This window comes from Salmo salar, chromosome ssa09 (assembly GCF_905237065.1).
Source record: "Salmo salar chromosome ssa09, Ssal_v3.1, whole genome shotgun sequence".
Classification (NCBI taxonomy): Eukaryota; Metazoa; Chordata; class Actinopteri; order Salmoniformes; family Salmonidae; genus Salmo; species Salmo salar.
The window spans coordinates 108,034,041-108,057,333 of NC_059450.1; the positions used below are offsets into that span (position 1 = coordinate 108,034,041).

The window sequence follows — 23,293 nt, forward strand, 5'->3', positions numbered from 1 at the left end:
TTGGGAAGATTACTTGTGTCATGCACAAAGTAGATGTCCTATCCGACTTGCCTAAACTATAGTTTGTTAACAAGAAATGTGTGGTATGGTTGAAAAACAAGTTTTAATGACTCCAACCTAAGCGTATGTAAACTTCCAACTTCAACTGTATATAACTACTACTATAGTCATATACACCACATATATACACACTACTACTATATTCATATATACGCTACTACCATATTCATATATATAACAAATATAACAACTACTATATTCATATATACACTACTACTATATTCATATATACAGCATTTATAACTACTACTATATTCATATATACTACATATATAACTACTACTATATTCATATACACTACATATAAACACTACTACTATATTCATATACACTACATATATAACTACAACTATATGCATATACACTACATATCTAACTTCAACTATATTCACATACACTACATATTGTGGCATACAACAGGTCAGCCACCAGGGGGGAGACTCGTCGAGGCCTGGTGACAGATGGAGTATACATCACGAGGCGATCTGCTGGACGTGCCAGGTCTCGACAGGCTCTCCGGCCAGGACAAATTGGGGCTGATTGGGAGTTGGTGAGTAATCAAGGGCTGATTGCTCACCAGCTGTGCAAGGCCCATAAAGCTGCCAGAAGGGCAGCACACAAGGGAGGGTGGGGGAAGAATGGACTCCCGTATAGTTGGGGGCAGTTGCAGAGGTATGAGGAGGGAGTTCAGTTTTTGTTCCCGACAGGATACAGCAAGACCCAGAGCCCAGAAGACAGTATCCCGAAGAGGGTCTCATGGGGGAGACCTATTCTTTTCTTTTTGATTTATTATTTAAATAAACACCCTTGAAACCGAACTAATCCTACTCTGTCTGTGTCTGATCTGTGTAAACGTCTTGACCAAACCCCCTGGTCTGCCACAATATATAACTACTACTATATTCATATATACTACATATATAACTACTACTATATTCATATACACTACCATTCAAAAGTTTGGGGTCACTTAGAATAGTCCTTGTTTTTGAACCATGTATTAATCAGTTACCTGTATCTCTAATATAACCATGTAATCATCATCTTCCTGTATCTCTCTTAGAACCATGTATTAATCAGTTACCTGTATCTCTAATATAACCATGTAATAATCAGCTACCTGTATCTCTCTTAGAACCATGTCATAATCAGTTACCTGTATCTCTAATATAACCATGTAATCAGCAACCTGTATCTCTAATATAACCATGTATTAATCAGCTACCTGTATCTCTCTTAGAACCATGTAATAATTAGTTACCTGTATCTCTCGTAGAACCATGTATTACTCAGTTACCTGTATCTCTCTTAGAACCATGTAATAATCAGCTTCCTGTATCTCTCTTAGAACCATGTAATAATCAGTTACCTGTATCTCTAATATAACCATGTAATCAGCTACCTGTATCTCTAATATAACCATGCATTAATCAACTACCTGTATCTCTCTTAGAACAATGTAATAATCAGTTACCTGTATCTCTCTTAGAACCATGTATTAATCAGCTACCTGTATCTCTCTTAGAACCATGTATTTATCAGTTACCTGTATCTCTAATATAACCATGCATTAATCAACTACCTGTATCTCTCTTAGAACAATGTAATAATCAGTTACCTGTATCTCTCTTAGAACCATGTATTAATCAGCTACCTGTATCTCTCTTAGAACCATGTAATAATCAGTTACCTAAATACTCTTGCCCAGAAACGAGAATATGCATATAATTAGTAGATTTGGATAGAAACCATTCAAACAGTTTTAGAAACTTTAGAGTGTTGTCTGTGAGTATAACAGAACTCATATGGAAGGCCAAAACATGAGAAGATTCCATACAGGAAGTGTCCTGTCTGACAATTTGTTGTCCTTCAGTTGCATCTCTATCAAAAATACAGCATCTCTGCTGTAACGTGACATTTTCTAAGGCTTCCATTGGCTCTCAGAATGCGCCAGAAAGTGTAATGGGGTGTCTGCAGTCTCTGGGCGAAGTACAGCAGCTCTGTTTGTGAGTGGTCAGCCTGGGAACAGTGAGACTGAGAAGTGCATTCATGAGAATTCTCAATTTTTATAGTAAATCTGAGTTTGGTGAGGGCCAAACTTGGTGGGTGTCAAATTAGCTAGCCGTGATGGCCGGGCTATCTACTCAGAATATTGCAAAATGTGCTTTCGCCGAAAAGCTATTTTAAAATCTGACACAGCGATTGCATAAAGGAGTTCTGTATCTATAATTCTTAAAGTAATTGTTATGTATTTTGTGAATGTTAATCATGAGTAATTTAGTAAATTCACCGGAAGTTTGCGGTGGGTATGCTAGTTCTGAACATCACATGCTAATGTAAAAGCTGGTTTTTGATATAAATATGAACTTTATTGAACAAAACATGCATGTATTGTATAGCATAATGTCCTAGGAGTGTCATCTGATGAAGATCATCAAAGGTTAGTGCTGCATTTAGCTGTGGTTTTGTTTTTTGTGACATATATACTTGATTTGAAAATGGCTGTGTGATTATTTTTGGCAGGGTACTCTCCTGACATAATCTAATGTTTTGCTTTCGCTGTAAAGCCTTTTTGAAATCGGACAATGTGGTTATATTAACAAGAGTCTTGTCTTTAAAATGGTGTAAAATAGTAATATGTTTGAGAAATTGAAGTTATAGAATTTGAGGTATTTGTATTTCGCGCCACGCGATTCCACTGGCTGTTGACTAGGTGGGACGCAAGCGTCCCACCTAGCCCAAGGAAGTTAATCAGCTACCTGTATCTCTCTTAGAACCATGTAATAATGAGCTTCCTGTATCTCTCTTAGAACCATGTATTAATCAGCAGATCTGAACATGAAACAGAACACTCACACACATTACCAAACGTTCTGTGCACTTCACACACTTCAAACACGCTTCCTGAATAATGATGAGCTCATGGTACAATAGGAAAGGAGCTGGCAGGGGGTTGAACACACAGACAGAACGTTGGAAGACCACCACTCAAAGGACATGGGGCGATGGAGAGAGAGGGATGAAGAGAGAGGGATGGGGAGAGAGAAAGCATTTGTCTAAGTTGAACTGAGATGAAGGGAGGCGTGTGGTGTGTTTCTGTTTGGAGTGGCATATGATTACCCTCTCATTTGCTCTCAGCTCTTCCCACTCGCTACATCTCTCCGTCTCTCCATCCTTCCATCTCTCCCCTCCTCCCTCTACATCTCTCCATCCTTCCATCTCTCCCCTCCTCCCTCTCATCTCTCCCCTCCTCCCTCCATCTGTCTGTGTTTGGATTTCACAGTAATAACCTGTTGCATTCAGGGGCAGACTGACACATAGGCAGACCTCTATAGCATCTAAACAACTGACACACTTTTTCAACACAACACACATTCACACAGCTTTGGAGAGACAGATGATTTAGTCTGTGGTTTACTACTCAATGTTAGTACACAGTGAGTTGGTTTTGAGGTTGTGTGGCTGGTTGACTGGCTGGGATGGGACGATGTAGTGTCTAGCATTCTACACAGACAGAAGGAAGACAACATAAAGGTGAGTGCCTGAAAAATACCAAATTTTAGTTAAGGTATTTGTCTAGGGTTCCTCATTTCATCCCGCTAGTCCTTTCATCTTTACCTCTGTCTCTCTCCATCTCCCTTTCTCTCCCTCACGCTCTCTTTCCTCTCTCGTTCTCACCCTCTCATTTTCTCCTCTCTCCCTTTCCCCCTCTCTCTCTCGTTCTCTCCCTCTCCTCTCTCCTTCTCCCCCTCTCTCTCCCTCTTTCCCCCTCTCTCCTTCTCTCCCTTTCCCCCTCCTTCTCTCCCTTTCCCCCCTCCTTCTCTCCCTTTCCCCCCTCCTTCTCTCCCTTTCCCCCCCTCCTTCTCTCCCTTTCCCCCCCTCCTTCTCTCCCTTTCCCCCCTTCTCACCCTTTCCCCCTTCTCACCCTTTCCCCCCCTCTCTCCCCTCTCCCTTTCCCCCCCTCTCTCCTCTCCCTTCCCCCCCCCTCTCCTCTCTCCCTTCCCCCCTCTCCTCTCTCCCTTCCCCCCTCTCTCTCTCCCCCTCCCCCCCTCTCCCTTTCGCTCTTTCGTTACTCATCCTATTCTTTGTGTCTGTGACCAGGCGGTTGCTATGGTTTCCAAGGTTGTCTCCATGGTGATGGCAGCTTGTTGGTTACAATTGGTTATGTTTCTGGATAATCCATGTCCTGGCTGACCTTCAACCTGTGTGTCTAGATGACGGGGCAGGTGTTGGGTGAGGGCACTGAGCTGGCGTCTCAGAGGCTGTCAGTGAAGACATGGCTGGACGAGGAATGTGAGAGAGCAGACAGCAACCTGAGTCGGTATGAACACACACACACTTATTTACCAGCAGCACACCACCCTGCATTCCACCGCTGACTTGGCTCAAATAAAATAAAATAAAACCACATTTTATTGGTCACATACACATATTTAGCAGATGTTATTTTGAGTGCAGTGAAATGCTGGTGTTCCTAGCTCCAACAGTGTAATGTTGGTGTTCCTAGCTCCAACAGTGTAATGCTGGTGTTCCTAGCTCCAACAGTGTAATGCTGGTGTTCCTAGCTCCAACAGTGAAATGGCAGTGTTCCTAGCTCCAACAGTGAACTGCTGGTGTTCCTAGCTCCAACAGTGAAATGCTGGTGTTCCTAACTCCAACAGTGAAATGCTGGTGTTCCTAGCTCCAACAGTGAAATGCTGGTGTTCCTAGCTCCAACAGTGAAATGCTGGTGTTCCTAGCTCCAACAGTGAAATGCTGGTGTTCCTACCTCCAACAATACAGTAATATCTAACAATTCACAACAATACTGTGACGTAGAAGTCCGTCACTGGCCGCAGGCAGCATTTGGTACTTTAACCCACGTACACATTCATCACTCCTCCCTGCTCCGTTATCAGATAAGTTAACAATATGGGTCGACACACAAGTTAACTTTTCTATCTTAGTACATACATTTCACACTTACATCAGTAACCGGTTATGGTATAAAGAAATAAACAGACAAGTGTACATATTTAATATAAGAAATATTTATTATACTTAGATGTTATGGATGAGCACGTTGTTTGTTTGTTCTGTTCCTCTCTCTCTCCATCTCTGTAGCTTCCGGGTATGCTGGATAAGGACCCGAGCTAAGGGAATGGGCTGACTTTGTAGTGCCTGTCCCGAATGGCTCATTAATGTAAATTGAGAGTATTGAAAGACACTATGTCAGCAGTGATGTAATTTTGTAAATGTTATATTGGGATATTGTTTCATAAAAAATGTGTTCCAATGTATATACTTTAGTATGTTTAGTTAAATGGAAAATGTAGATTTGAATAAGTAATTGCTTAATTAATTAGTGTTAATTGTTCTGAGGGGAGGGGCTACCCCTACAAAAGGAGCCTCTCTTTCAGTTCATGAGAAGTCATTTTGGATTGAACTGCGGGTGGGGCAGCATTGTTTTTAGCTGTCCCATAAGGTATACGGTTGATGGCAGTACTGTTGTTTTTGTTTCTGGAATCACTATGTAAATAAACACCCAGAAGCACAGAAGAACTTTTGCGGCGCCGCCATCTTTTTATTTTCATAGAGGTTAGGTTTTCCAGTTTAGCCTTCTGGCCTACTCTGTTACAAATACACATCTAAAATAATGCCATTAAGAAATCTATAAATATTAGGACGAGCCATGTACACTACTGGTTGAGTTTTAGAACACCTACTCATTCAAGAGTTATTATATGTTTACTATTTTCTACATCAAAGCTATGAAATAACACATAAGCATCATGTAGTAACCAAAAAAGTGTTAAACAAATCAAAATAGATTTGAGATTCTTCAACTAGCCACCCTTTGCCTTGATAACAAATAGACACCCTTTGCACACTCTTGGCATTCTCTCAACCAGCTTCATGAGGTAGTCACCTGGAATGCATTTCAATTAACAGGTGTGCCTTAAGTTAATTTGTGGAATTTCTTTCCTTAATGTGTGTGAGCCAATCAGTTGTGTTGTGACAAGGTATGAGTGGTATACAGACGATAGCCCTATTTGGTAAAATACCAAGTCCATATTATGGCAAGAACAGCTCAAATAATCAAAGAGAAATGACAGTCCATTACTTTAGGACATGAAGGTCAGTCAATATGGAACATTTTAAGAACTTTGAAAGTTAAGTGCAGTTGCAAAAAACATCAAGCGCTATGATGAAACTGGCTCTGAGGACCACCACAGGAATGGAAGACCCAGAGTTACCTCTGCTGCAGAGGATAAATTCAATAGTTACCAGCCTCAGAAATTGCAAAGTTCAAGTAACAGACACATCTCAACATCAATTGTTCAGATGAGACTGTGTGAATCAGGCCTTCATGGTCAAATTGCTGCAAAGAAACGACTAAAGGACACCAATATGAAGAACACATTTGCTTGGGCCAAGGAACATGAGTAATGGACATTAGACCGGTGGAAATTTGTCCTTTGGTCTGGAGTCCAAATTTGAGATTTTTAGTTCCAACTGCCGTGTCTTTGTGAGATGTGGTGTGGCTGAACGGATGATGTCTGCATGTGTATTTCCCACCGTAAAGCATGGAGGAGGTGTGATTGTGTGGGGGTGCTTTGCTTGCGACACTGTCTGTGATTTTTTTTATTTTTTTTTATAGAATTCAAGGTGCACTTAAGCATGGCTACTACAGCATTCAGCAGCGATACGCCATCCCATCTGGTTTGGGCTTAGTGGTACTATCATTTGTTTTTCAACAGGACAAGAACCTTTGACTTTTACCACATTTTTCTACGTTACAGCCTTATTCTAAAATGGATCACACAGTACCCCATAATGACAAAGCGAAAACAGGTTTTAAGAAATGTTAGAACATTTATAAAGAATAAAAAACAGATACCTTATTTACATGAATATTCAGACCCTTTGCTATGAGACTCGAAATTGAGCTCAGGTGCATCCTGTTTCCATTGATCATCGGTGAGATGTTTCCACAACTTGATTAGAGTCCACCTGTGGTAAATTCAATTGATTGAAAATTATTTGGAAAAGCACAAACTCTGACAGACCTCCAGAGTTCCTCTGTGGAAATGAAAGAAACTTCCAGAAGGACAACAATCTCTGCAGCACTCCACCAATCAAGCCTTTATGGTAGAGTGGCCAGACGGAAGCCACTCCTAAGTAAAAGGCACATGACAGCCCACTTGGAGTTTGCCAAGACCATGAGAAACAAGATTCTCTGGTCTGATGACACCAAGATTGAACTCTTTGGCAAAACAATTAGCAAAAAAATCCAAAAAACAGTTTTTGCATTGTCATTTTTGGCTATTGTGTGTAGATTGATGAGGGGGGGAAAAAAAACATTTTAATTTTAGGCTCTAACATGACAAAATGTGGCAAAGTGCACTATATCCTGCAGTAGTTGAAGAGGATGGCCTTGGCTAGAGTAATGTTATATGAAATGAGTAAAATAATATGAAACATTATTCAAGTGACCAATGGATGTCTATCAGGTGTTTAACATAGCTACTAACAGGATGTCTATCAGGTGTTTAACATAGCTACTAACAGGATGTCTCTCAGGTCAGGTGTTTAACATAGCTACTAACAGGATGTCTATCAAGTGTTTAACATAGCTACTAACAGGATGTCTATCAGGTGCTTAACATAGCTACTAGCAGGATGTCTAGTAGGGGGCGGGTTCAATGTACAATTTCCCAGTGGACATTTGATTAATTGTTCAGCAGCCACATGGCTTGGGGGTGGAAGCTGTTCAGCAGTCTGATGGCTTGGGGTTAGAAGCTGTTCAGCAGCCACATGGCTTGGGGATAGAAGCTGTTCAGCAGCCTCATGGCTTGGGGGTAGAAGCTGTTCAGCAGTCTGATGGCTTGGCGGTAGAAGCTGTTCAGCAGTCTGATGGCTTGGGGGTAGAAGCTGTTCAGCAGTCTGATGGCTTGGGGGTAGAAGCTGTTCAGCAGTCTGATGGCTTGGGGGAGAAGCTGTTCAGCAGTCTGATGGCTTGGGGGGAGAAGCTGTTCAGCAGTCTGATGGCTTGGGGGGAGAAGCTGTTCAGCAGTCTGATGGCTTGGGGGGAGAAGCTGTTCAGCAGTCTGATGGCTTGGGGGTAGAAGTTGTTCAGCAGGAAGATGGCTTGGGGGTAGAAGCTGTTCAGCAGTCTCATGGCTTGGGGGTGGAAGCTGTTCAGCAGTCTCATAGCTTGGGAGTAGAAGTTAAGGAGCCTTTTGGACGTAGACTTTGCGCTCCTTTATGGCTTGCCATGTCGTAGCAGAGAGAACAGTCTATGACTTGTGTCTTTGAACATTTTGGGAGCCTTCCTCTGAGTGTGCAAAGCTGTCATCAAGGCAAAAGGTGGCTACTTTGAAGAACCTAAAATCTAAAATATATTTTGATTAACACTTCTTTTGGTTACAACATGATTCCATATGTGTTCTTAGTTTTTATGTCTTCACTATTATTCTATAATATAGAAATTGTAAAAATAAAGAAAAACCCTGGAATGAGTAGGTGTGTCCAAACGTTTGACTGGTACTGTACACACACACACACACACACACACACATACTTATTTCTTTATCCTTCATGTATGCGTGTAGAGCCCAGTCTATGTGTGATGACACGTCGTCAGAACTACAACGGATGGCTGTCATTGACCGGAGAGGACTCACCTCCCAAAACTCCTTCAGAGGGAGAGGAGCCATGTCCAGGTGACACAGAAAACACTGCCATGTTGTCTGTTATATTCATATATAATGTTTATACACTGAACAAAAATAGAGATGCAACATGTAAAGTGTTGGTCCCATGTTTCATGAGCTGAATTAAAAAATCCTGAGGAGTATTTCTGTCTGTAGTAAAGCCCTTTTTGGAGGAAAAACTCATTCTGATTGGCTGAGCCTGGCTCCCCAGTGGGTGAGCCTATGCTCTCCAATGCCCACCAATGGCTGCGCCCCTTCCCAGTCATGAAATCCGTAGAGTCGGGCCTAATGAAATTATTTCAATTGACTGATTTCCTTATATGAACTGCGTTTATATAATTTTTGTTTCAGTATAAATAATATGTCAATATTTTCTAACATAGTAAAATACAATGTTATATCACAATATCCTAATATACACGTGTGTGTGTTTCCAGGTTGGTCAGCATGGTGGTGACTTTGAGAGAGTGGGCTCATAAGAGTTTGGTTGAGGAGCAAGAGAGACCTGATTCGTTCCTGGAAAGGTTCCGAGGCCCCGATCTGCAGGCTCCGCCCAGCAGGATCAGCCAATCACGACCGGATGCTGAGCCCACGGACCACAACGATCACATACACACGTATGACACTCCGTATAATTACCCAATTTCTGATTTACTAGAAATAGTGACATTTCATACCACTGTCAGCTGACAAACACAGCCAAGCAATTCCACTCTTCCCCTCTTGCTCTCTCTCTCTCCCTACACCTCTCTGTCACTCACTTCCTCTCACCCCCCTTCCTGCAGTAAGAGTCCAGGTATGTTGATATTATCTCCAGCTGATGATATCTATTACCACTGGCTCCTCATCATCTCGACTGCTGTGCTCTACAACTGGTGTCTCCTGGTGGCCAGGTATGGCAGCACACTTCTCTCCTTTTATACAACATTATTGTTGTGAACGTTGTAAGACTTCTGAGTCGTTTTACGTAGGTCAGGATTTAATCCAAGGCATTTTTCAGAGCAGCGCTAGACAGCTGACAATCAAGGCATTTTTCAGAGCAACGCGCTAGACAGCTAACAATCAAGGCATTTTGCTCCACCTTTAAAAGTCTGTTAGGGACTGTATGTTATTTATACTGAACAAAAATATAAAAGCAACATGCAACAATTTCAAGTACTTTGCTGAGTTACAGTTCATATAAGGAAATCAGTCAATTTATATAAATTCATTAGGCCCTAATCTATGGATTTCACATGACTGGCAGTGGTGTAGCCATGGGTGGGCCTGGGAGGTAGCCAGACCCACCCACTGGGTAGCCAGGCCCAGCCAATCAGAATTAGTTTTTCCCCACAAATGGGATATATTTCAGCATTCATCCCCCCCGACGATCCCGCGGGTGCAGCTGTGTAATGATCATGATGTTTAATCATCTTGATATGCCAAGTGGCTGGGTTATCTTGACAAAGGATAAAATGTTCACTAACAGGAATGTAATCAAATTTGTGCACAACATTTTAGACAAATAATCTTTGTGCATATGGAATATTTCTGGGATTTTTTCATTTCAGCTCATAAAACATGGGACCAGCACTTTACATTGTAGCAAGATCAAGGGTGTGGGGTTTCCACATCACCAAGTTCAATGACAAAACAGGCACCAGTAGCACAAATAGAATGCAAAGGGGAAGTTTATTAGGGATGTTGGTACTGCGCTCACCTGGTTTAGATGTGCCTCCCACTCACTCTCATAAATCGGGCGGTCCCTAGCCGTTCTATTAGTTCATCAAGTCGGGGCATGAGGTAGGTGTCGAACTTTGAGATTTAATTTACCTTCCTAAAATCCTTACAGAATTGAATGGTGCCGTCTGGTTTCGGCACCAACACTATGGGGCTGCCCCACTCACTACTTAGCTCTTCGATTATATCAGCTTCCAACATCGTTTAAACCTCAGTCCTGACAGCCTCTCTCCTTGCTTCCGGTATGTGGTAGGGTCTCAACTCCACCTTTTTCCCGGGTTTGGTGATGATGCGGTGCAGTACCAGATCGGTGTGTCCTGGTTCACTGGAGAACACATCCAGGTTTCGGCCGACCAACTCCCTCAGTTCCTGCTTCTGAGCTTGGCTCAGCTGCTCCCCCATTGGCACCTCCGCCGGCTCGGTCTCTATGGTAGCCTTCTTCTGGGAAATAGAGTAGAGCACGTCACAGGCATTCCATTTCTTTAGCAGATTCACATGCTAAATCTGGGCCAAAAACTGGGCCAAAAACTTACATTCTGAGGTGGGCACCAACACCAACACTTTGTCTCCGGGCTAAAAGTTCCTCTGTTGTACACCCTCGCTTGGGCCTCTTGGGCCTCCAGCATGTGTTCCTGTACCAGGGGCCACAGGGTTGCCATCCTCTCTCTCTCATGTCTACTACCTGTTCCACCAAGTTTATCCCTTCTTCTGGTGTCTCTCCCACCTCTCTGACTTCCTCCTCCCTTCTGGTTACCTCGGTTCCACACATCTCCGGACATACTGGTCCACAGTTGGCGGTACGTCGGGAAATCCCGTCTGATCAGGACCGGCACAGGCAGGTTTGGGACGACTCCCACTGGTCCCGTGTGTTGTCCCTTTGTGGTCTGTAGGTGGAGGAGTATGGTAGGGTAGTCCTTGGTCTCACAGTTTATGCACGTAATGGCCACAGTGTCAGTCAGGTTCAGGGACCGGGCAAAGTCAGGTCGGATCAAGGTCATCATACTCCCGGAGTCCAAAAGTGCCGTGGTGTCCTTTCCGTTGGCTCTTACCCGGGTGACAGGGAAGAACCACTCTCCTCAGCCCAGCATGCCCTCAGTAGGCCACAGGGATGCCCGGTGGCTACCTCACTGGCTGAGGCCGAAGGCATCGGGACATCGCAGACTGCACAGTTCCAGGCGATGTGTCCCAGCTCACCACACCGTAGCACTTCCTGCTGTCCAGGTTCAGGAAGAGGCGTCGTCTCAGGGAGCTGGCTGTCGGTTGGTTCATCCCCCACCCTGGGGTTCCGGCCTTGTCCGCCTTCCTTTTCCGCTCCTTTGAGCGAGTGGAGGGGTCCGCCTTCCGCTCCTTGGAGCGAGTGGAGGGGTCCGCCTTCCGCTCCTTTGGGCGAGTGGAGGGGTCCGCCTTCCTTTTCCGCTCCTTTGGGCGAGTGGAGGGGTCCGCCTTCCTTTTCCGCTCCTTTGGGCGAGTGGAGGGGTCTGCCTTCCTTTTCTGCTCCTTTGAGCGAGTGGAGGGTTCTACCTTCCTTTTCCGCTCCTTTAGGCGAGTGGAGGGTTCTTGCCTTCCTTTTTCGCTCCTTTGGGCGAGTGGAGGTTTCTGCCTTCTGTGGTTGTCCACTGCGCAGGACCTCCTTCAACCGGTTCCACCAGCTTATCTGCACTCTGCGGGTTAGCTTGGCTGGCTAACTGTTTAGCTTCGAATGGGAGAGAGCATATACATTTATCTATGACCACTTTCTCAATGGTCATGAGTGTCAGGGGTTCAGCAATTAGCCAGCTCTTGGCCAGCCTAATTAGATCATGCATTTGTGATCAGGGGATGTTGTAAGATCATATGGCCAATCATGGAATCTTTGTGTGCTGCTAATCAGGGTGTAGCCATACCTGCACATGATTTCCTTTTTCAGCACCTCGTAATGCATCGCCTGGTCAACCGTCAGATTGTGTTGCAAAATCAACCCTCCCTGAACGCTTGGAAATCCCTAAATAATAATTAAATCAAAGTGGATAGCAGAGAACATGCCTAACCTGCTGTTCTTTGGTTTGCAAGCATTACATGCCAAAGTAGGCAGAAGGTTGTAGATTTGCAGATCACCGCTGACAAGGGTTGGGGTGAAAAGATAGCCACTATAAAGCACTGCTTGAATCTTTCAACTTATTTGCGTCCGAGAAAAAAATTGCCTTTTATAAATGTATTTCATGCAATTCTACATGACTGGGGAGAAGCAGAATCTATTTTAATATCACAACAGAGCATGACAATGAGTGAGCACATGCTGCAGCACCGGAAATGTTTTGATTTCTATACATGCTATTGTTAAAAAGAGTCTAAGTTTGGAACAGTGATGAAGTTATCTGATGTCTAAATCCTGGCTTAGGAAGGCCACCAACAATTCTGAAATTTCCATCCCCAACTACAACATTTTCCGTTAAGATAGAACTGCCAAAGGGGGAGGAGTTGCAATCTACTGCAGAGATAGCCAGCAGAGTTCTGTCATACTATCCAGGTCTGTGCCGAGCTTCTACTTTTAAAAATCCTCCTTTCCAGAAATAAGTCTCTCACTGTTGCCAATTGTTATAAACCCCCCTCAGCCCCCAGCTGTGCCATGGACACCATATGTGAATTGATTGCCCCCCCATCTATCTTCAGAGTTTGTACTGTTAGGTGAACTAAACTGGGATATGCTTAGCACCCCGGCCATCCTACAATCTAAGATATATGCCCTCAATCTCACACAAATTATCAAGGAACCTACCAGGTTCAACCCTATCCTGGAAGGATATTGACCTCATCCCATCAGTAGAGGATGGCTGGTTGTTCTTTAAAAGTGCTTTCCTCACCATCTTAAATAAGCATGCCCCATTCAAAAAATTAGAACTAAGAACAGATACAATTGAAGTCAGAAGTTTACATACACCTTAGCCAAATACATTTAACCTCAGTTTTTCACAATTCCTGACATTTAATCATAGTAACAATTCCCTGTCTTAGGTGAGTTAGGATCACCACTTTATTTTAAGAATGTGAAATGTCAGAATAATAGTACAGAAAATGATTTATTTCAGCTTTTATTTCTTTCATCACATTCCCAGTGAGTCAGAAGTTTACATACACTCAATTAGTATTTGGTAGCATTGCCTTTAAATTGTTTAACTTGGGTCAAACTTTTCAGGTAGGCTTCCACAAGCTTCCCACAATAAGTTGGGTGAATTTTGGCCCATTCCTCCTGACAGAGCTGGTGTAACTGAGTCAGGTTTTTAGGCCTCCTTGCTCGCACACACTTTTTCAGTTCTACCCACACATTTTCTATAGGGTTGATGTCAGGGTTTTCTGATGGCCAATACCAATACCTTTACTTTGTTGTCCTTAAGCCACAACTTTGGAAGTATGCTTGGGGTCATTGTCCATTTGGAAGACCATTTGCGACCAAGCTTTAACTTCCTGTCTGGTGTCTTGAGATGCAGCTTCAATATATCCACATAATTTTCCTGCCTCATGATACCATCTATTTTGTGAAGTGCACCAGTCCCTCCTGCAGCAAAGCACCCCCACAACATGATGCTTCACGGTTGGGATGGTGTTCTTCAGCTTGCAAGTGTCCCCCTTTTCCCTCCAAACATAATGATGGTCATTATGGCCAAACAGTTCTATTTTTGTTTCATCAGACCAGAGGATATTTCTCCAAAAAAGTACGATCTTTGTCCCCATGTGCAGTTGCACATCATAGTCTGGCTTTTTTATGGCGGTTTTGGAGCATTGGATCTTCCTTGCTGAGCTGTCTTTCAGGTTACGTCGATATAGGACTCATTTTACTGTGGATATAGATACTTTTGTACCTGTTTCCTCCAGCATCTTCACAAGGTCCTTTGCTGCTGTTCTGGGATTGATTTGCACTTTTCGCACCAAAGTACGTTCATCTCTAGGAGACAGAACGCGTCTCCTTCCTGAGCGATATGACAGCTGTGTGGTCCCATGGTGTTTATACTTGCATATTATTGTTTGTACAGATGAATGTGGTACCTTCAGCCATTTGGAAATTGCTCCCAAGGACAAACCAGACTTGTGGAGGTCTACATTTTTTTTGTCTGAGGTCTTGTCTGATTTCTTTAGATTTTTCATTATGTCAAGCAAAGAGGCACTGAGTTTGAAGGTAGGCCTTAAAATACTACATCCACAGGTGCACACCTCCAATTGACTCAAATTATGTCAATTATCCTATCAGAAGCTTCTAAAGCCATGACATAATTTTCTGGAATTTTCCAAGCTGTTTAACAGCACAGTCAACTTAGTGTATGTAAACTTTTGACCCACTGGAATTGTGATACAGTGAATTATAAGTGAAATAATCTGTCTGTAAACAATTGTTGGGAAAATGACTTGTGTCATGCTCAAAGTAGATGTCCTAACCGACTTGCCAAAACTATAGTTTATTAACAAGACATTTTTGAAGCGGTTGAAAAATGAGTTTTAATGACTCCAACCTAAGTGTATGGAAACTTCTGACTTCAACTGTATAAAGAGCCGTTGTGTTGAACACTGTGCGATGTTTAGCAGTGAGAATGGCAGAATGGTGAGCTTACTAAATGACTGAGAGTTTTACTGTGTGATATTAGGTTGCTTCTTGTGTAAATATTTTCCGTCTGGATTTTAACGATTTGTATATGTAATTTTATATGTAATTTACTCAAATGTGATAATTTACCAGGGTCCTGTTCACCAGGGCACACCATAACTAAATGTTAAATCATTTTGCTACCCAAAAAAAGTAAATGAGCGTTTCTTATTGGACAAGTTAAAGAGTGTTTTCAGCCGTTTTCTTCTGTTATGTGCCTGCTGAACACAATCCCGATTTCTAATGTATTTAAGAAGTCATTTGTAAATCATGTTGAAGAAACTTGATGTTCACCCCAGACCTCACTGCCCTTGACCAGCACAAAAACATAATGTGTTGTATTGCATTAGCATCGAATTACCCCCGCGATATGCAACTTTTCAGGGAAGTCAGGAACCAAAATACAAAGTTAGTTAGGAAAGCAAAGGCTAGCTTTTTACACAAAAGTTTGCATCCTTTAGCACTAATTTCAAAAAGTTTTGGGACAATATAAAGTCCACGGAGGATAAGAGCACCTCCTCCCAGCTGCCCACTGCACTGAGGCTAGGAAACACTGTCACCACCAAAAAATCTACGATAATCGAACATTTCAAAAAGCATTTTTCCACAGCTGGCCATGCTTTCCACCTGGCTACCCCTACCCCGGCCAACAGCTCTGCACGCCCCACAGCAACTTGCCCAAGCCCCCCCCTGCTTTTCCTTCACCCAAATCCAGATAGCGGATGTTCTGAAAGAGCTACAAAATCTGGATCCCTACAAAATAGCTGGGCTTGACAATCTGGACTCTCTCTTTCTAAAATTATACGCCAACAATTTTGCAACCCCTATTACTAGCCTGTTCAACCTCTCTTTCGTATCGTCTGAGATCCCTAAAGATTGGAAAGCTGCCGCAGTCATCCCCCTCTTGAAAGGGCAAGACACTCTAGACCCAAACTGTTATAGACCTATATCCATCCTGCCCTGCCTTTCTAAAGTCTTCAAAAGCCAAGTTAACAAACAGATCACCGACCATTTTGAATCCCACCGTCCCTTCTCCACTATGCAATCTGGTTTCCGAGCTGGTCATGGGTGCACCTCAGCCACGCTCAAGGTCCTAAACAATATCATAACTGCCATCGATAAAACACAGTACTGTGCAGCCGTCTTCATTGACCTGGCCAAGGCTTTCGACTCTGTCAATCACCACATTCTTATCGGCAGACTCAATAGCCTTGGCTTCTCAAATGACTGCCTCGCCTGGTTCACTAACTACTTCTCAGATAGAGTTCAGTGTGTCAAATCGGAGGGCCTGATGTCCGGACCTCTGGCAGTCTCTATGGGGGTGCCACAGGGTTCAAATCTCGGGCCAACTCTTTTCTCTGTATACATCAATGATATCGCTCTTGCTGCTGCTGACTCTTTGATCCACCTCTACGCAGACGACACCATTCTGTATATGTCTTGCCCTTCTTTGGACACTGTGTTAACCTGTTAGGGCTAGGGGGCAGTATTTGCAACGGCTGGATAAAAAATGTACCCGATTTAATCTGGTTACTAATCCTACCCAGTAACTAGAATATGCATATGCTTATTATATATGGATAGAAAACACTCTAAAGTTTCTAAAACTGTTTGAATGGTGTCTGTGAGTATAACAGAACTCATTTGGCAGGCAAAACCCTGAGACATTTTCTGACAGGAAGTGGATACCTGATGTGTTGTATTACCCTTTAAACCTATGCCATTGAAAACACAGGGGCTGAGGAATATTTTGGCACTTCCTATTGCTTCCACTAGATGTCACCAGCCTTTACAAAGTATTTTGAGTCTTCTGGAGGGAGATCTGACCGAACAAGAGCCATGGAACGATGATGGCCCATTAGACACCTGGCGCGCGAAGTTCATGTTGGGTACCCTCGTTCCAATACGTTATAAAAGAGAATGCATTCGTCCACCTTGAATATTATTCATGTTCTGGTTAAAAAGGCCCTAATGATTTATGCTATACAACGTTTGACATGTTTGAACGAACGGAAATATATTTTTTCCCCTCGTTCATGAAGTGAAGTCCGGCGGGCTTAGATCATGTGCTAACAAGACGGAGATTTTGGACATAAATGATGAGCTTTTTTGAACAAAACTACATTCGTTATGGACCTGTGATACCTGGAAGTGACATCTGATGAAGAGAATCAAAGGTAATGGATTATTTACATAGTATTTTCGATTTTAGATCTCCCCAACATGACGGCTTGTCTGTATCGCAACGCGTATTTTCTGGGGCGCAGTGCTCAGATTATTGCAAAGTGTGATTTCCCAGTAAGGTTATTTTTAAATCTGGCAAGTTGATTGCGTTCAAGAGATGTAAATCTATAATTCTTTGTCCCACCTAGCCCATAGAGGTTAACCTCTATGGGCTAGGTGGGACGTAAGTGTCCCCACCCGTGGTGCACTCCATCAACAGCAGGTGCATTTCAAGAGCGGCAAATTTGAATCCAAATAAATGTCCAAATTCAAATTTTTCAAACATACAACTATTTTACACCCTTTGAAAGATAAACATCTCCTTAATCTAACCACGTTTTACGATTTCAAAAAGGTTTTACTGCGAAAGCATACATTTAGAGTATGTTAGGACAGTACATTTACAAGAGTTGTGTGTAATGTTGTGCCATTTCAAAGACAGGCGTCACCAAAACCATAAAATCAGCTAAAATTATGCACTAACCTTTACAATCTCCAACAGATGACACTCCCTAGGACATTGTGTTGGACAATGCATGCATTTTTAGTTCTATCAAGTTCATATTTATATCCAAAAACAGCGTTTTACTGTGGCGTTGATGTTCAGGAAATCGTTTCCCTCCAATAACCGGCATTCAAGTCAGCACCACAAATTAACCTCTATGGGCTAGGTGGGACGCTCTGCGTCCCCCGTGGTGCACTCCATCAACAGCAGGTGCATTTCAAGAGCGGCAAATTTGAATCCAAATAAATGTCAAAATTCTAATTTTTCAAACATACAACTATTTTACACCCTTTGAAAGATAAACATCTCCTTAATCTAACCACGTTTACGATTTCAAAAAGGTTTTACAGCGAAAGCATAAATTTAGAGTATGTTAGGACAGTACATTTACAAGAGTTGTGTGTAATGTTTTGTGAATTCAAAGACAGGGTCACCAAAACCATAAAACCAGCTAAAATGATGCACTAACCTTTTACAATCTCCATCAGATGACACTCCTAGGACATTGTGTTAGACAATGCATGCATTTTTAGTTCTATCAAGTTCATATTTATATCCAAAAACAGCGTTTTACTGTGGCGTTGATGTTCAGGAAATCGTTTCCTCCAATAACCGCATTCAAGTCAGCACCACAAATTAACCTCTATGGGCTAGGTGGGACGCCTGCGTCCCCCCGTGGTGCACTCCATCAACAGCAGGTGCATTTCAAGAGCGGCAAATTTGAATCCAAATAAATGTCAAAATTCTAATTTTTCAAACATACAACTATTTTACACCCTTTGAAAGATAAACATCTCCTTAATCTAACCACGCTTTACGCATTTCAAAAGGTTTTACGGCCGAAAGCATAAATTTAGAGTATGTTAGGACAGTACATTTACAAGAGTTGTGTGTAATGTTTTGTGAATTCAAAGACAGGGTCACCAAAACCATAAAACCAGCTAAAATGATGCACTAACCTTTTACAATCTCCATCAGATGACACTCCTAGGACATTATGTTAGACAATGCATGCATTTTTAGTTCTATCAAGTTCATATTTATATCCAAAAACAGCGTTTTACTATGGCATTGATGTTGAGGAAATCGTTTCCCTCCAATAACCGGCAGTCAAGTCAGCATCACAAATTAAATAATTAAAATTAGAAAACATTGGTAAAATATTATATTGTCATTTAAAGAATTATAGATTTACATCTCTTGAACGCAATCAACTTGCCAGATTTAAAAATAACCTTACTGGGAAATCACACTTTGCAATAATCTGAGCACTGCGCCCAGAAAAATACGCTTGCGATACAGACTAGTCGTCATGTTGGGGAGATCTAAAATCGAAAATACTATGTAAATAATCCATTACCTTTGATTCTCTTCATCAGATGTCACTTCCAGGTATCACAGGTCCATAACGAATGTAGTTTTGTTCAAAAAAAGCTCATCATTTATGTCCAAAAATCTCCGTCTTGTTAGCACATGATATAAGCCCGCCGGACTTCACTTCATGAACGAGGGGAAAAAAAATATTTACGTTCGTTCAAACATGTCAAACGTTGTATAGCATAAATCATTAGGGCCTTTTTAACCAGAACATGAATAATATTCAAGGTGGACGAATGCATACTCTTTTATAACGTATTGGAACGAGGGGTACCCAACATGAACTTCGCGCCAGGTGTCTAATGGGCCATCATCGTTCCATGGCTCTTGTTCGGTCAGATCTCCCTCCAGAAGACTCAAAACACTTTGTAAAGGCTGGTGACATCTAGTGGAAGCAATAGGAAGTGCCAAAATATTCCTCAGCCCCTGTGTTTTTCAATGGCATAGGTTTAAAGGTAATCACAACACATCGGGTATCCACTTCCTGTAAGAAAATGTCTCAAGGTTTTGCCTGCCAAATGAGTTCTGTTATACTCACAGACACCATTCAAACAGTTTTAGAAACTTTAGAGTGTTTTCTATCCATATATAATAAGTATATGCATATTCTAGTTACTGGGCAGGATTAGTAACCAGATTAAATCGGGTAAAAAAATTATCCAGCCGTCAAATACTGCCCCATAGCCCTAACAGGTTAAATTATTAAAATTAGAAAACATTGGTAAAATATTATATTGTCATTTAAAGAATTATAGATTTACATCTCTTGAACGCAATCAACTTGCCAGATTTAAAAAATAACCTTACTGGGAAATCACACTTTGCAATAATCTGGAGCACTGCGCCCAGAAAAATACGCGTTGCGATACAGACTAGCCGCCATGTTGGGGAGATCTAAAATCGAAAATACTATGTAAATAATCCATTTCCTTTGATTCTCTTCATCAGATGTCACTTCCAGGTATCACAGGTCCATAACGAATGTAGTTTTGTTCAAAAAAGCTCATCATTTATGTCCAAAATCTCCGTGTTGTTAGCACATGATCTCAAGCCTGCCGGACTTCACTTCATGAACGAGGGGAAAAAATATTTTCCGCTTCGTTCAAAACATGTCAAACGTTGTATAGCATAAATCATTAGGGCCTTTTTTAACCAGAACATGAATAATATTCAAGGTGGACGAATGCATTCTCTTTTATAACGTATTGGAACGAGGGTACCCAACATGAACTCGCGCCAGGTGTCTAATGGGCCATCATCGTTCCATGGCTCTTGTTCGGTTCAGATCTCCCTCCAGAAGACTCAAAACACTTTGTAAAGGCTGGTGACATCTAGTGGAAGCAATAGGAAGTGCCAAAATATTCCTCAGCCCCTGTGTTTTTCAATGGCATAGGTTTAAAGGTAATACAACACATCAGGTATCCACTTCCTGTCAGAATCTGTCTCAGGGTTTTGCCTGCCAAATGAGTTCTGTTATACTCACAGACACCATTCAAACAGTTTTAGAAACTTTAGAGTGTTTTCTATCCATATATAATAAGTATATGCATATTCTAGTTACTGGGTAGGATTAGTAACCAGATTAAATCGGGTACATTTTTTTATCCAGCCGTGCAAATACTGCCCCCTAGCCCTAACAGGTTAACAAACCTCCAAACAAGCTTCAATGACATACAATACTCGTTCTGTGGCCTCCAACTTCTCTTAAATGCTAGTAAAACTAAATGCATACTCTTCAACCGATCGCTGCCCGCACCTGCCCGCCCGTCCAGCATCACTACTCTGGACAGTTTTGACTTAGAATATATGGACAACTACAAATACCTAGGTGTCTGTTTAGACTGTAAACTCTCCTTCCAGAATCACATTAAGCATCTCCACCCAAAATTAAATCTAGAATCGCTTCCTAAATTTTGCAACAAAGGCTCCTTCACTCATGTTGCCAAATATACCCTCGTAGAAACTGACTATCCTACCGATCCTTGACTGCGATGCTCATTACAAAATAGCCTCCAACACCCTACTCAGCAAATTGGATGTAGTCTATCACAGTGCCATCCGTTTTGTCACCAAAGCCCCATATACTACCCACTGCTGCAACTTGTATGCTCTCGTTGGCTTTTCTCGCTACATATTTGTCACCAAACCCACTGGCTCCAGGTCATCTATAAGTCTTTGCTAGGTAAAGCCCCGCCTTATCTCAGCTCACAGGTCACCATAGCATCACTCACCCGTAGCACGCGCTCCAGCAGGGTATATTTTCACTGGTCATCCCCAAAGTCAAAACTACTTTGGCCGCTTTCCCTTCCAGTTCTCTGCTGCAACAATGACTGGAACGAATTGCAAAACTGCTGAAGCTGGAGACTTACAGTGAGGGAAAAAAGTATTTGATCCCCTGTTGATTTTGTACGTTGCCCACTGACAAAGAAATGATCAGTCTATAATTTTAATGGTAGGTTTATTTGAACAGTGAGAGACAGAATAACAACAAAAAATCCATAAAAACGCATTGCAAAAATGTTATAAATTGATTAGCATTTTAATGAGGGAAATAAGTATTTGACCCCTCTCAATCAGAAAGATTCTGGCTCCCAGGTGTCTTTTATACAGGTAATGAGCTGAGATTAGGAGCAAACTCTTAAAGGGAGTGCTCCTAATCTCCGTTTGTTAACTGTCCACAGAAGCAATCAATCAAATCAGATTCCAAACTCTCCACCATGGCCAAGACCAAAGAGTTCTCCAAGGATGTCAGGGACAAGATTGTAGACTACACGAGGCTGGAATGGGCTACAAGACAATCGCCAAGCAGCTTGGTGAGAAGGTGACAACAGTTGGTGCGATTATTCGCAAATGGAAGAAACACAAAATAACTGTCAATATCCCTCGCTGGGGCTCCATGCAAGATCTCACCTCGTGGAGTTGCAATGATCAGAGAACGGTGAGAATCAGCCCAGAACTACACGTGGAGGATCTTGTCAATGATGTCAAGGCAGCTGGGACCATAGTCACCAAGAAAACAATTGGTAACACACTACGCCGTGAAGGACTGAAATCCCAGCGCCCGCAAGGTCCCCCTGCTCAAGAAAGCACATACTACATGCCCATCTGAAGTTTGCCTTGAACATCTGAATGATTCAGAGGACAACTGCGGGTGAAAGTGGCATGGTCAGATGAGACCAAAATGGAGCTCTTTGGCATCAAATCAACTCGTGTTTGGAGGAGGAGGAATGCTGCCTACGACCCCAAGAACACCATTCCCATCGTCAAACATGGAGGTGGAAACATTATGCTTTGGGGGTGTTTTTCTGCTAAGGGGACAGGACAACTTCACCGCATCAAAGGCACGATGGACGGGGCCATGTACTGTCAAATCTTGGGTGAGAACCTCCTTCCCCTCAGCCAGGCATTGAAAATGGGGCGTGGATGTGTATTCCAGCATGACAATGACCCAAAACACATGGCCAAAACAACAAAGGAGTGGAACTAAGAAGAAGCACATTGGTCCTGGATTGGCCTAGCCAGTCTCCAGACCTTAATCCCATAGAAAATCTGTGGAGGGAGCTGAAGGTTCCGAGATGCCAAATGTCAGCCTCTGAAACCTTGACTTGGAGAAGATCTGCAAAGAGGAGTGGGACAAAATCCTCCTGAGATGTGTGCAAAACCTGGTGGCCAACTACAAGAAATGTCTGACCTCTGTGATTGCCAACAAGGGTTTTGCCACCAAGTACTTAGTCATGTTTTGCAGAGGGGTCAAATTTCCCTCATTAAAATACAAATAATTTTCTAACATTTTTGACATCCGTTTTTCTGATTTTTGTTGTTGTTATTCTGTCTCTCACTGTTCAAATAAACCTACCATTAAAATTATAGACTGATCATTTCTTTTGTCATTGGGCAACCGTACACAAATCAGCAGGGGGATCAAATACTTTTTTCCCTCACTGTATATCTCCCTTACTAATTTGAAGCATCAGCTGTCAAAGCAGCTTACGGATCACTGTACTGTACACAGCCCATCTGTAAATTCCATACCTCATCCCCATAATGTTATTTATTTTCTTGCTCTTTTTGCACCCCAGTATCTCTACTTGCACATCACTT

At 42.4% G+C, this 23,293-nt stretch overlaps 1 pseudogene; it reads left to right on the top strand.

Annotated features, from left to right (window-relative positions):
• The first annotated feature begins 3,288 nt into the window (after positions 1–3,288).
• The window catches only part of LOC123744701 (cyclic nucleotide-gated cation channel-like), a 37,430-nt pseudogene continuing 17,425 nt past the window's right edge, over positions 3,289–23,293 (top strand).